Source organism: Phodopus roborovskii, unplaced genomic scaffold (genome assembly GCF_943737965.1).
Source record: "Phodopus roborovskii unplaced genomic scaffold, PHOROB, whole genome shotgun sequence".
NCBI classification, from domain to species: Eukaryota; Metazoa; Chordata; class Mammalia; order Rodentia; family Cricetidae; genus Phodopus; species Phodopus roborovskii.
Genome location: NW_026126517.1, coordinates 20,345,066 through 20,355,088, shown reverse-complemented (window position 1 = coordinate 20,355,088; position 10,023 = coordinate 20,345,066). Strand labels below are relative to the sequence as shown.

Genomic DNA, 10,023 nt, shown 5'->3' with positions numbered 1-10,023 from the left:
GGGGTGGGGGGGGGTAGGGGGCTGGGGGAATGAAGATGGTGGGTAGAGGATAGCCAAGGTAAAGGTAAAGGCAGGTTTCTCCAGCACCAGTTTGCAAGGGCTCCTTCCTTCTAGGGGAAGACTTAAAGAAGACAATCCACCCTTGCAGAAAGTGAAGAGACTGGGGTTTTCACAAGGCAACAGCTAAGGTTACCTCTAGCCACCAACAGCTGCAGAACTGTGCCAAAGACACAGCCTCCCATCATGCCTTTCTTGGCTCATAAAATGAGCTTCCAAGGCCAAAGGATATGAAGGAACACTTCTCATACCTAGCATTTTCCCTTCCTTGCGATTAAGGGTCTATTATTGTGCTGATGTTACTTCTTCCAGTAGACCATGCATATCATTTGGAAGTCAGCGGATATTGCCCAGTCAGCTTCCCTTGCTTTTAAAGAGGGAACTGGAAATCATGGGTATGTGAAGTGGCTTGTTCTGGTTACAGGATGCCCCTCAAGGCTGTCATCTCAGGGCAGGCACTGCATCTACAACTGTCCTGTCACTCACACAGACAAGTTCTAACATTCCAAGGCAGGGAAAGGCACTGCAGCTGGAGCTCAGTTCTTTGGAGCCCATTTACCTCAGGATGGGGATGTCCCACAGGCTATCTTAAACTTACTCATAAGATGGGGTTAGGTTGTGTGGGGCAGTGGTGGAGCACGCCTTTAATCCCAGGACTTGAGAGGCAGAGAAAGATGGAACCTGTAAGTTCAAGGCTAGCTGATAGAGAGCAAGTTTCAGGACAGTCAAGGATACACAGAGAAAACCTGTCTCGAACACCCCCCCCCCAGATGGGGTTAGTTTCACCTTGACATTTATCTTGAAAAGCATATTGAAAGCTTTTGGAAATGATACTTGGATGAGTGGGGCAGTCTTGACATACAGTAATACTGGACTGGAGAAATGGAACCCTATTTAGCATGGAAACTCCTATTCAATATGGCGGCTCCGGTGCCAAAAGAGCACTCATAAGGCCCAGTTTGGCAGTGGTGGAGGGAGAACAGGATCTTACAACCACATTTCTCCCTGCCAGCAGGTAACTCAGGACTGGCTCAGTCTTGCTGATCTCCTAGCATAAGCAATGTCAACAAATATCCCGCAGTTGTATATTATCCTTCTAGGCCTGAGAACGAACCAAGTATGGCTACAACGGCGGTTCTAAATCTGTGGGTCGAGGCCCTTTGGGGAGTACAGGGGTTTCCTAAGAACATTGGAAAACAGATTTTTACTTTATGGTTCATAACAGCACCAAGATTACAGTTATGAAATAGCAATGAAAATAATTTTATTGTTGGGGTCACCACTATGTGAGGAACTGTATTAAAAGGTCTTAGCATTAGGAATGTTGAGAAGTATTAAAGGGTTGCAGCATTAGGAAGGTTGAGAAGTGATGCTCTAGAACGGCCGCTTCACAGAGACTTTAGGGTATGCCAGTGGTTGGGTGTGAGGGTAGAAGATGGGAAGGCTGGCATAGATTATTTCTGGGTTGTCCAAAGCTGAGACTCTGGGTTTGAAATGAGGAGCTAATAGATTTGAGGAAGTAGCATGTCTCTGGGCATTCTATTCTTCTGTCTTTGCCTTTTCAAGCCTCAGTTTGCAGGCAGCTATGATGTAGTCAGATGATCCCTGAACCTCATGCCAAGAAGCTTGGTCCTTCCTCCTTTTCCCAGTGAAGGCTGAGCCATTCACCTTTCCTAGCCTAGATTTCCTTGTGTGGAGCATGAAGTGAAAACTTCTCCCAGGAGGTCTGTGTGCATAAACCTGCGGTCTACCAAATGTAAGTGGTTGCTCTTCGGCCTCCTGAAACAGTGTGGCCTTTCTAAAGCAAAGCCTCCCTAGCTCCGCGTCACCACCGAGGAGGCCACCTTCTCTGCACTTGGTCCTTCGCTCTGGTCCCTAAAACGCCACCAGGAGTCGCCCTTTGCCCGCCGAAATGGACCAAACTAATAACTCCTCCGGGCCGGGGCAGGCTGCCCTTCGCGCAGGGCTGTGGAGTGTGCCCCAGCTTCCCCCTTGGGGTCAGTCCTCTGCAGCGCCCACTCGGAGCCCCTCATCCCTTGCCGGTCGTCTCCTGCTCGGCCTAACCATGTCGGCTACAAGTTTGGCCCGGGCTGTTCCGGCCCCTGCCGCACCCACGTACGGGTACAGAGGTCCCGGCCGCCAGCGAAAGCCCCCGCCAGCGAGCAGAGAAATGCTGGCTACCGCAGCCCCGAAGGGACGCCCCCTCCCCGGCCCGCCGCGTGCCGGGCCGCCGCAATTCCCCCGTTGCCCGCCGGGCGGCGCCCCAGTGCCTCTCCGCGCGCCTCCCGCGCTGCCCGCTCCCGGCTCGCTCGCAGCCGGACACAGACTCTGCCTTCGGCTGCTGGCGGATCGAGCTGGAGCCGCCGCCGCCGCTGCTGCGGAAGAAAAAAAAAAAAAAAAAAAAAAAAAAAAAAAAAAAAGAAAACAACAGCCCGGCCGCCGGCCGAGCAGCGTCGGGTTCCCGGCTTGGCGCCCGGAGTGTGGAGCCGCCCAGGTAAGGGCAGAGGCCCCCGCGCCGCCCCCGGCCCGCGCCCTGCGCTGTCCCCGCGCCCCCCGGGGCTGCGCCGCACCCCGACTTCTGACGTCTCCGCCGCTCGCTCCCTCCGGGCCTCGGCCCGCACCCTGCCTAGCCCGGCTCCCGCCTCCAGCTGCCCAGTCCCCTGCACTCCGATGCCTGCGTCCCTTGATTCTCCACCGAGACCCCGCCACCCTGCCCCGTACTTCCTCTTGTCTCCATCCCCGCCTGCTTCCCCCTGCGCATCCTCTTCTCGGTTCCGACCCTCCCGCTGTGATCCTCCCTCTTCCTAGTCCAACTCCCAGCCCAGCCTCTGCCCCCTGCAGGGATGACGGCCCCTTCCCGACACTGGCGATTCTCCCCTGCCTCGTCACCCTTGGCTTCTCCTGCGGGCCGCTCTTCCCCGCTACAATCCCCCGTCAGACCAGCTCGGCTCCCAAGCCCCCTTTCCCCTTCCCTCATTGCCATCAGTCTTGACCACCCCTGTCCGGGCCCTGGACTCCGGCCACCACCACACCCCCAATCTTGCACGCCGTCTTGCTTTGGGCCAAGCTAGCGTCCTATCAGGAATGACCCTCCTTCCTGAGACTAATGGGCCTCTTAGCCATCCCACCCTAGTTCACCCGAGTGGGAAGTGAGGGAGAAACTCTGGAGACCTGCATTGGGCGCTGGAAGGGGGAAGGGGCTAGGGGGAGGGGGAGGGGGAGCTCAGGAGATGTTCTTCAGTGAGGACCGGGCTGAGCCTGAATGGCTCCAACCTGGCAGGGGGGGGAAGGCGCCCTGGTGACAGCTGGGACAGGGGGTTCGTCCAAGGCGCCAAGAGCACCTGTACCTCCCTCCCTTGGCTCCCTGGAGCTGAGGAAAGTGAGGGAGGAGGTGGTATCTGGGGAGAGTTGGCCCGGGACTTTGGGGTGGGGGGGAGGCGCGACCAAAGGGATAGACAGGGCCCTCTGGCCAGGCTGCTTGGCAGTGGCCGGGCCATGCAGGCTGAGCTGGTCCCCGCCTGGACCTTGGGCTGTATGGCTCTTGGCATCTGTACTTGATGCTGCCATCTTCCTCCTGGTGCTGTTGTCTGGTGATGCCACGCGGTGCCACCTCCCTGCCTCCCTCCAGTGGTTCTTCTGGGCATGTCTCCCAGGGGCCTGGGTTGTCTGGAAAGAGGAGGGGAACTCTGGCTGGGCCTGGCCACTGTGCCTGGCAAGTAGGCATCTCTGAAGACCAGAGCAGGAGGGCTAGGGATTGGCCAAGAGGGTTGAGCCCTGCCAGGGACAAAGAGAACTATCTTCTCTTTGACTCCCATGGGTCCTCTGGTAGTAGTGTCCCTTCCAGGAGCACCTGGAAAGGCTAGCCTTGCATTGCCTGGGATGGAACTGCAGGGGTGTGGCTTGGAAAGAAGCAATCCTGCCTTGCCTTAGTCCTGGAATGTCCTGGTGGTGGCAAGGGGATGGAGAGATCGGCTCTGTTCCAGGTCTGCCAGGGAAGGAAGCCCCTGGAATTCCACTGGGCATCCTCAAGCTGGCTTTATTTGCAGAAGCAGCGGCTCATGCTTCATCGTTAATCAGGTTTATTATTTTCCTCACTGGCTGGATGTGTTCCTCAAGGTCGTGACCCTTTAGAGAGTTAATCTAATATGCACACGTTATAGTGTCTGGGTTTGTTTCATTTCCCACATTATGTTCATTTCTTGTGGCCTGAGCTTGCCCACCACACTTGTACCTGTCTCTTCAGCTCCAGCCCCCTGACTTCCTGGACTTGTCACTTGAGACCTGGAGGTCAGGCTGCCTCTAGCAGCAGGGGGAGAGCAGATTGGTGGAAGGGGGGTGTTGAGTTTCCCACCCTCTCCTCTAGACACCTCAGTCATTGACTGAAGCTTTTCCAGCTCTGAAAGTTTGTTGTAAAGCCCTCACTTGCCAGTTTGGCTTCTTTTAGAATGCAGAGGGAACTTTTGCATGATAGAGAGATCCTTAGGAGCTCAGCAGCTTCCTGGGGACCTCAGCCCCCCCCCCCCGCCCCCCAGAGACAGGAAGGAAAACCAGCCTGGGTGAAAAGAAAAGACCAGAAGGAGGCTAGCTCTGGTGTGCTTGCTGAGGGTAACTGTGTGTTGTGCCTGGGAAGAGGGAACTCTTGTCCAGCCGCAGAACACTCATCCCTTCTGAGTGACAGACCTCTGAATGCTTGCAGGAGGCTCACTTCAGCCTCAGTAGCACTTGCTGGGCCTGCCAGCAGCCCTGTCTAGAGGCCTGTTGATTGGTCCACAGTTGCATTTGTCCCACACTCTGGTTTGCAGCGCTGTGCTCTTGGGCCAGTCCTTGTTGCCCTGCTCTCAGCTGCTCTGAAAACCCCTCCCAGCTTATGCTTTTGGTTTGCCCTTTTATTAGCACTCTCTCCAGCATCAGCGTAGCTGACCACTTTGGCTTCCCACAGTGGGGTTCTCACAGATTGCTCCATCTCAAGAGCCCTTAGCATCCATGGGCTACAGGATATAGACTAGAGAACTTAGCTTAGAAGTGAAGGCCCTCTGTGTATGGGTCCCAGCATCATGTCATGCCATGGTCTCTGGAATGAACTGCTTGCCCTTCAGCACAAGTACCTCATGTTATAATATATGCCCATCCTCCTTTCTGCCCTGCATAATTTCCTGAGCAACCTTCATGGGGCAACTAGAACCTTCCATAGCATGGCAAGGCAGATGTTTCAGCTGCTAATTAGAGACACCTGAGTTCCCATCCCCACACGGTTCCCTGCATGACCTTGGCTGAGCTGCCTAATTTCTCTAAGCCTCCCTTTTCTCACCTGTAAAACCAGGAGAGTGTCTGCTTCAGAGGCCTGACACCATGGGATGTGAGCATACAGGGATGTCATTTGTCATGAGCAAATGGCATCCCAGGTGGGAATCCAGGATGTATTCCCTGTGTGGTCTCTCCTCCACTTTCTCTTGGTGGGTGGGGTCAGCTACTAGTTCTGCCTGGTCCTGAAAGTGATCTGGTCCTGAAAGTATGTGTCCTCACCAGTGACTCCCTTGAGGAGCAAAGCCTTTGCCTGACACCTGTTCACATTTTCCATCCTTCACCAGAGCAGCACTGCCCTTCAGCCCCTGTCACCTGGCTTTATTCACAGTGGGGACATGAGAACTGGATGCTACTTGATTCAACATTTTCTATGAAAAATAGAGGATACCTTATGTTGAACAAATCCCATATGAAAAAATAGTACTATACCACAGAACCAGGCTGGCTGGGAAGGAAGAAAGGAAGGAAGGAAGCAAGCAATTTACTATTATATTAGCTGAGAACTCCCTTGTTTTGCTCTGTGAATTAGATCTGAGCTTTTGTGTCTTTACAAATGAAGTCGGAGGTCCCAGGGGGCTCTGCAATATTCCATACTCAGTCCTGTGACATGAACCAGTGACAACTTCAGACTCTGGCTTCCTCCTTAATCATGGGCAGCATTTGCTTACAAACACAGGAGTGGCTGGACACCCCGTTGACTTACCTGCAGTCCAGGGTATCCACAGAGTCCCTTCACGTAGGACAGGGCTCTGTCCATCCTTCTTTCCACCCATATAGGTTTTGGGTGGGAAGTGTTCCAGGTACCTGTTCTGGCTGAACATGACAACTTGATTGTTCCGTGTGTGTATGTGCTGATGGATGTGTGAAGCAGGCTGGAGCCCACAGGGGCCCAGGGATAGGAAGGCTTCCCTGTAGGAAGACTGAGTAGGAACTGTGCAGTCAGTGCGAGGGGAGAGGGAACAGGGGGACTAGCAGACTGGGCAGGGCAGGTGAAGGTGTGTCTGCTCCAAGGGCTCTGTTGGAGGAGCTGTGGAGACTTAACTGAATCCAAGAAGTCTGTGAACGCCGAAGGGGAAAAAAAGACTCGGGTGACTGCAGCAGGCTTGGCGGAGTTGTTGAAGACGCTTGGGCAGTATAGTGTTATGCTGACAAGGGGGTTGAGGGCTAAGCGGGGGTGATGGCAACAGAAAGGGGGACTTGAATGACATTTCCAAGGCACAGCAGAACGTGTGGACAGATTGGTAACAGCAGATGAAGGAGCAGGAAGTGTTGGGATAACTTTCAGATTTCTAGCCCAGGAGCCCAGAGAGAATGGTGATGCAGCTTTTAGAAATAAGAAAGCCAGAAGGGGACCGGCTCTGCCCAGACTGTGGGGAACATTTGGGGACTGGGCTGGGTGGTCCATGGAGTTCCTGGATAGATAGCAACTGAGCAGCCAAGGGCAGAGCCGAGCCTCAGGGTGCTGCCAGGGACTGTCACATAGCTGGTTTGATGCTGGGGTCTCATCCTCTGTCCTCCTGTCAACGCCGCTGCCCCTCTTCATGACACACGGACCCTGTGTCCAGTGCTAGCTCCTCTCAGTGCCTGTCACTTCCTGGAGACCAAGTGGGATTTCTGTCTGAGCAGTCAGGAGCCACTATATCTTTGCTCATTGAGATGTCCCTAAGTGTGACAAAGCAGGTGCTAGTAAATATTTGTCCTACTTAAGGGGCTTCAACTCAGGCTGATCCAGTGTTTGCCACAGAGAAAAATGCATAGACTGTGTTGCCCAGAGGCTGCAGGGGGCGGTCCCAGCCTCAATGCTCAAACGACACTTCCTGATTTTTGTGATCACTCCTCTTATTTGTCACCAGCCAGAGGGTCTTGCTATATGCAGGCAACAGCCTCAAGGACTGCCAGACCCCCAATCTGGCAGCCCTCGGGTTCTTACTCCTGAGTTTCAGGCTGTATCCGAAGGCTGTTTAGGACTAGAAAGCCTGTGAGAAGTCCACTTTGTGAGCTTCGTAAGCCCTCCTCATCCGTATCTCAGCCTCCTCATCCGTATCTCAGCCTCCTCATCCATATCTCAACCTCCTCATCTGTATCTCAGCCTCCTCATCCGTATCTCAGCCTCCTCATCCGTATCTCAGCCTCCTCATCCGTATCTCAGCCTCCTCATCCGTATCTCAGCCTCCTCATCCGTATCTCAGCCTCCTCATCCGTATCTCAGCCTCCTCATCCGTATCTCAGCCTCCTCATCCGTATCTCAGCCTCCTCATCCGTATCTCAGCCTCCTCATCCGTATCTCAGCCTCCTCATCCGTATCTCAGCCTCCTCATCTGTATCTCAGGAAGTGGTTTTCTCAGTGGGAGAAAGAAAACCAGACAGCTATGGTACTGTCCTTCAGATTGTGTTTAGGATCCTGTGTGGTGTTTTGGCTGTGGAGGGATTGGCATGAAAGCTGGGGTCACCCAGAGCATCTAGAGGAGGGGGGATTGCTAGGGACCAGTAGAGGGCCTTCCTCCCAGCACCCCACCCTGCAAGAGGAAGTAAGAAGAAGCCGATCTCTCAGGACTGGGGAGTTCTAGTGTTGGCCTGAGACTAGGTGGCTAGCAGTAAATACATGTTTAGAATAGGAGTTTAAGGACTAGAGTTAAAGAGGAGGATTTAATAGAACGAGAAATCAATAGCCCGGAGGAGGTTAAGATGTGTAAGTGAGAGGCCGGCTGCAGGGCACACTTAATAAAAAAGAAAAGTTTCAGATGATGGGAAGATGGAGGAACAGCCAGGCGGAGGACTAGATCGATTCGCTCTACTCTCTCCTGGTGCTGAGGAATGGTGGTGGGTCCAGCCCTGAAGTGTGTTGGGGGTGGCCCTCTGCTGGCTCTCTGGGGTCTAGGAACTCTAGATGCCCTCCCTCACCTCATCAAGGCTTGGCAGTCCATTGGTTGGCACTGTAGCTGAAAATCCTTTCACTGTCTTCTAGATTCAGCAATGGGATCTTGGGGACAGAGGCAGAATCAGCTGTCCAATGGCTCCTGGAGCCTCAGCAGGTGATGGAAGTGCCCAAGGGTGGCTACACTTGTTCACGTTAGCAGGGTGATTGCGTTTTCATTTCAGAGCTTGTCACTCTAGACTGTAGGTGTAGTGTCTCTAGAGAGGTGGCAGGGGGATGGCCTGCGATGCTCTTTGGCTCTTTGGGGAGGTGATAGAGCCTGTCCATCCATCCTTCCTTCCTCCCTTCACTTAATTTGTTTATTTATTTATTTATTTGAGATAGGGTTTCTCCGTGTAGCTTTGGAGCCCATCCTGGAACTTGCTCTGCAGACCAGGCTGGCCTCAAACCCACAGAGATCCACCTGTCTCTGCCTCCCGAGTGCTGGGATTAAAGGCGTGTGCCACCACCGCCCGCCTCTTCAGTTATTTTTTTTTTAAACCAATGGAGTCTAGACTGGATTTTGACTAAGTCAGAGACTGAGAATGGAGCACCTGTGTAAGGTACACAGCAGGGGCCAGGACAGAGCTGATGCAGAAGGACTGGTAGGAATCATTGGCTCAGATTGCAGCAACTACCTGGAGAGCACACCATCATTTGAGGGCGAGCTGGGTCGGGTCAGGACTCTTACCCTGGGTCTAATCTCTGTCTGAGGACCCAGATGGAAGGCCACCTAACATCTGCCCCAAGGGTGATACCATGGTCCTTAGGAACACCTGCTCCTCATAAGGCCAAGGATCTTAAGAAGAACACAGCATTTGTTGGGCAGCGGCACTTGTTTGACTGCCGGGAAACCAGAATGACAGGATCTGGTTCCTGGAATGTCTTGAGGTTGTGCTTCTGTGGGTGATTATCCAACCTCTGCCCCCTCCTCGTTTTCTGAGAACCACCGTTATCAAGCATCCCTGTGTCCCGGGTGCTGCTGTGTGTGCAGTGTGTCCTGAGCTGGCCTCCAGCTCCTGGGACGTAGGTGCTGCTGTGCTCCTCACTATGGGCAGACCCATAGGCAATCGCTTGCCCTAGATGACACCTAGCATTGATTAGAGCTTGGCCCATGTTCCTGGTCTTCATAAGGCTGGAATAGTTTGGAATGGCTGGGAATGTGACAGGTCCCCACTCCAACTGCGTAACATAAGGTGAGTGCTCAGGCAGTGCAAATGGGTTCCAAATTTACTAGGTTTTTCCTTGTGCTCAACCAAGTCTTTGTGCTTTGGGTCCTCATTCTACCTCCCTCCTTGGGAACCCACTGGGATGTGAAGATTCCAAATATGCAAGAAATGAAGCCAAGATTCTATTTCATTCTCTTTGGGTGCTCCAAGGCTTTTCCCTTTGTACTGAAACCCCTTGGCCAGGAAGATGGCAACGGTTGTGGGGAGCAGGAGGATTGAAACATACTGGAGGCTTATACTTACCTGGATGGAGGCAATAGTCACTTGATCTCTGGTCTTTCAGGGCTATGCCAATGATGCCATGCATTCATTTATGACCATAAGTTTATGGACACACAGTGGGGACGGGAAGATACATTCTAAGGCTGGGTCCTACAGAGGGTGTCCAGGAATCTGCCAAATCTTCTAGGTTCTTTGTTGGGCTTGAAGTCCTGGGGGGCGGGGCAGAAGGACCACAGGTCCCGGAGCCTCTTGGCAGTTAGGAGATGCTGCACACACACCCCATCCAAGGGCCCCACA

General features: G+C 53.5%; 1 protein-coding gene across 3 annotated transcripts in view; it reads left to right on the top strand.

Annotated features, from left to right (window-relative positions):
* The first annotated feature begins 2,360 nt into the window (after positions 1 to 2,360).
* Grik4 (glutamate ionotropic receptor kainate type subunit 4) overlaps positions 2,361 to 10,023 on the top strand; it is a 419,871-nt gene continuing 412,208 nt past the window's right edge. For 2 of the 3 annotated variants that reach the window (XM_051197190.1, XM_051197188.1), the window contains exon 1: positions 2,362 to 2,551. The gene's annotated coding sequence lies outside the window, so the exon portion shown is untranslated. Of the gene's footprint in view, positions 2,552 to 10,023 lie in introns of all 3 variants that reach the window. The other variant, XM_051197191.1, reaches the window with a different exon arrangement.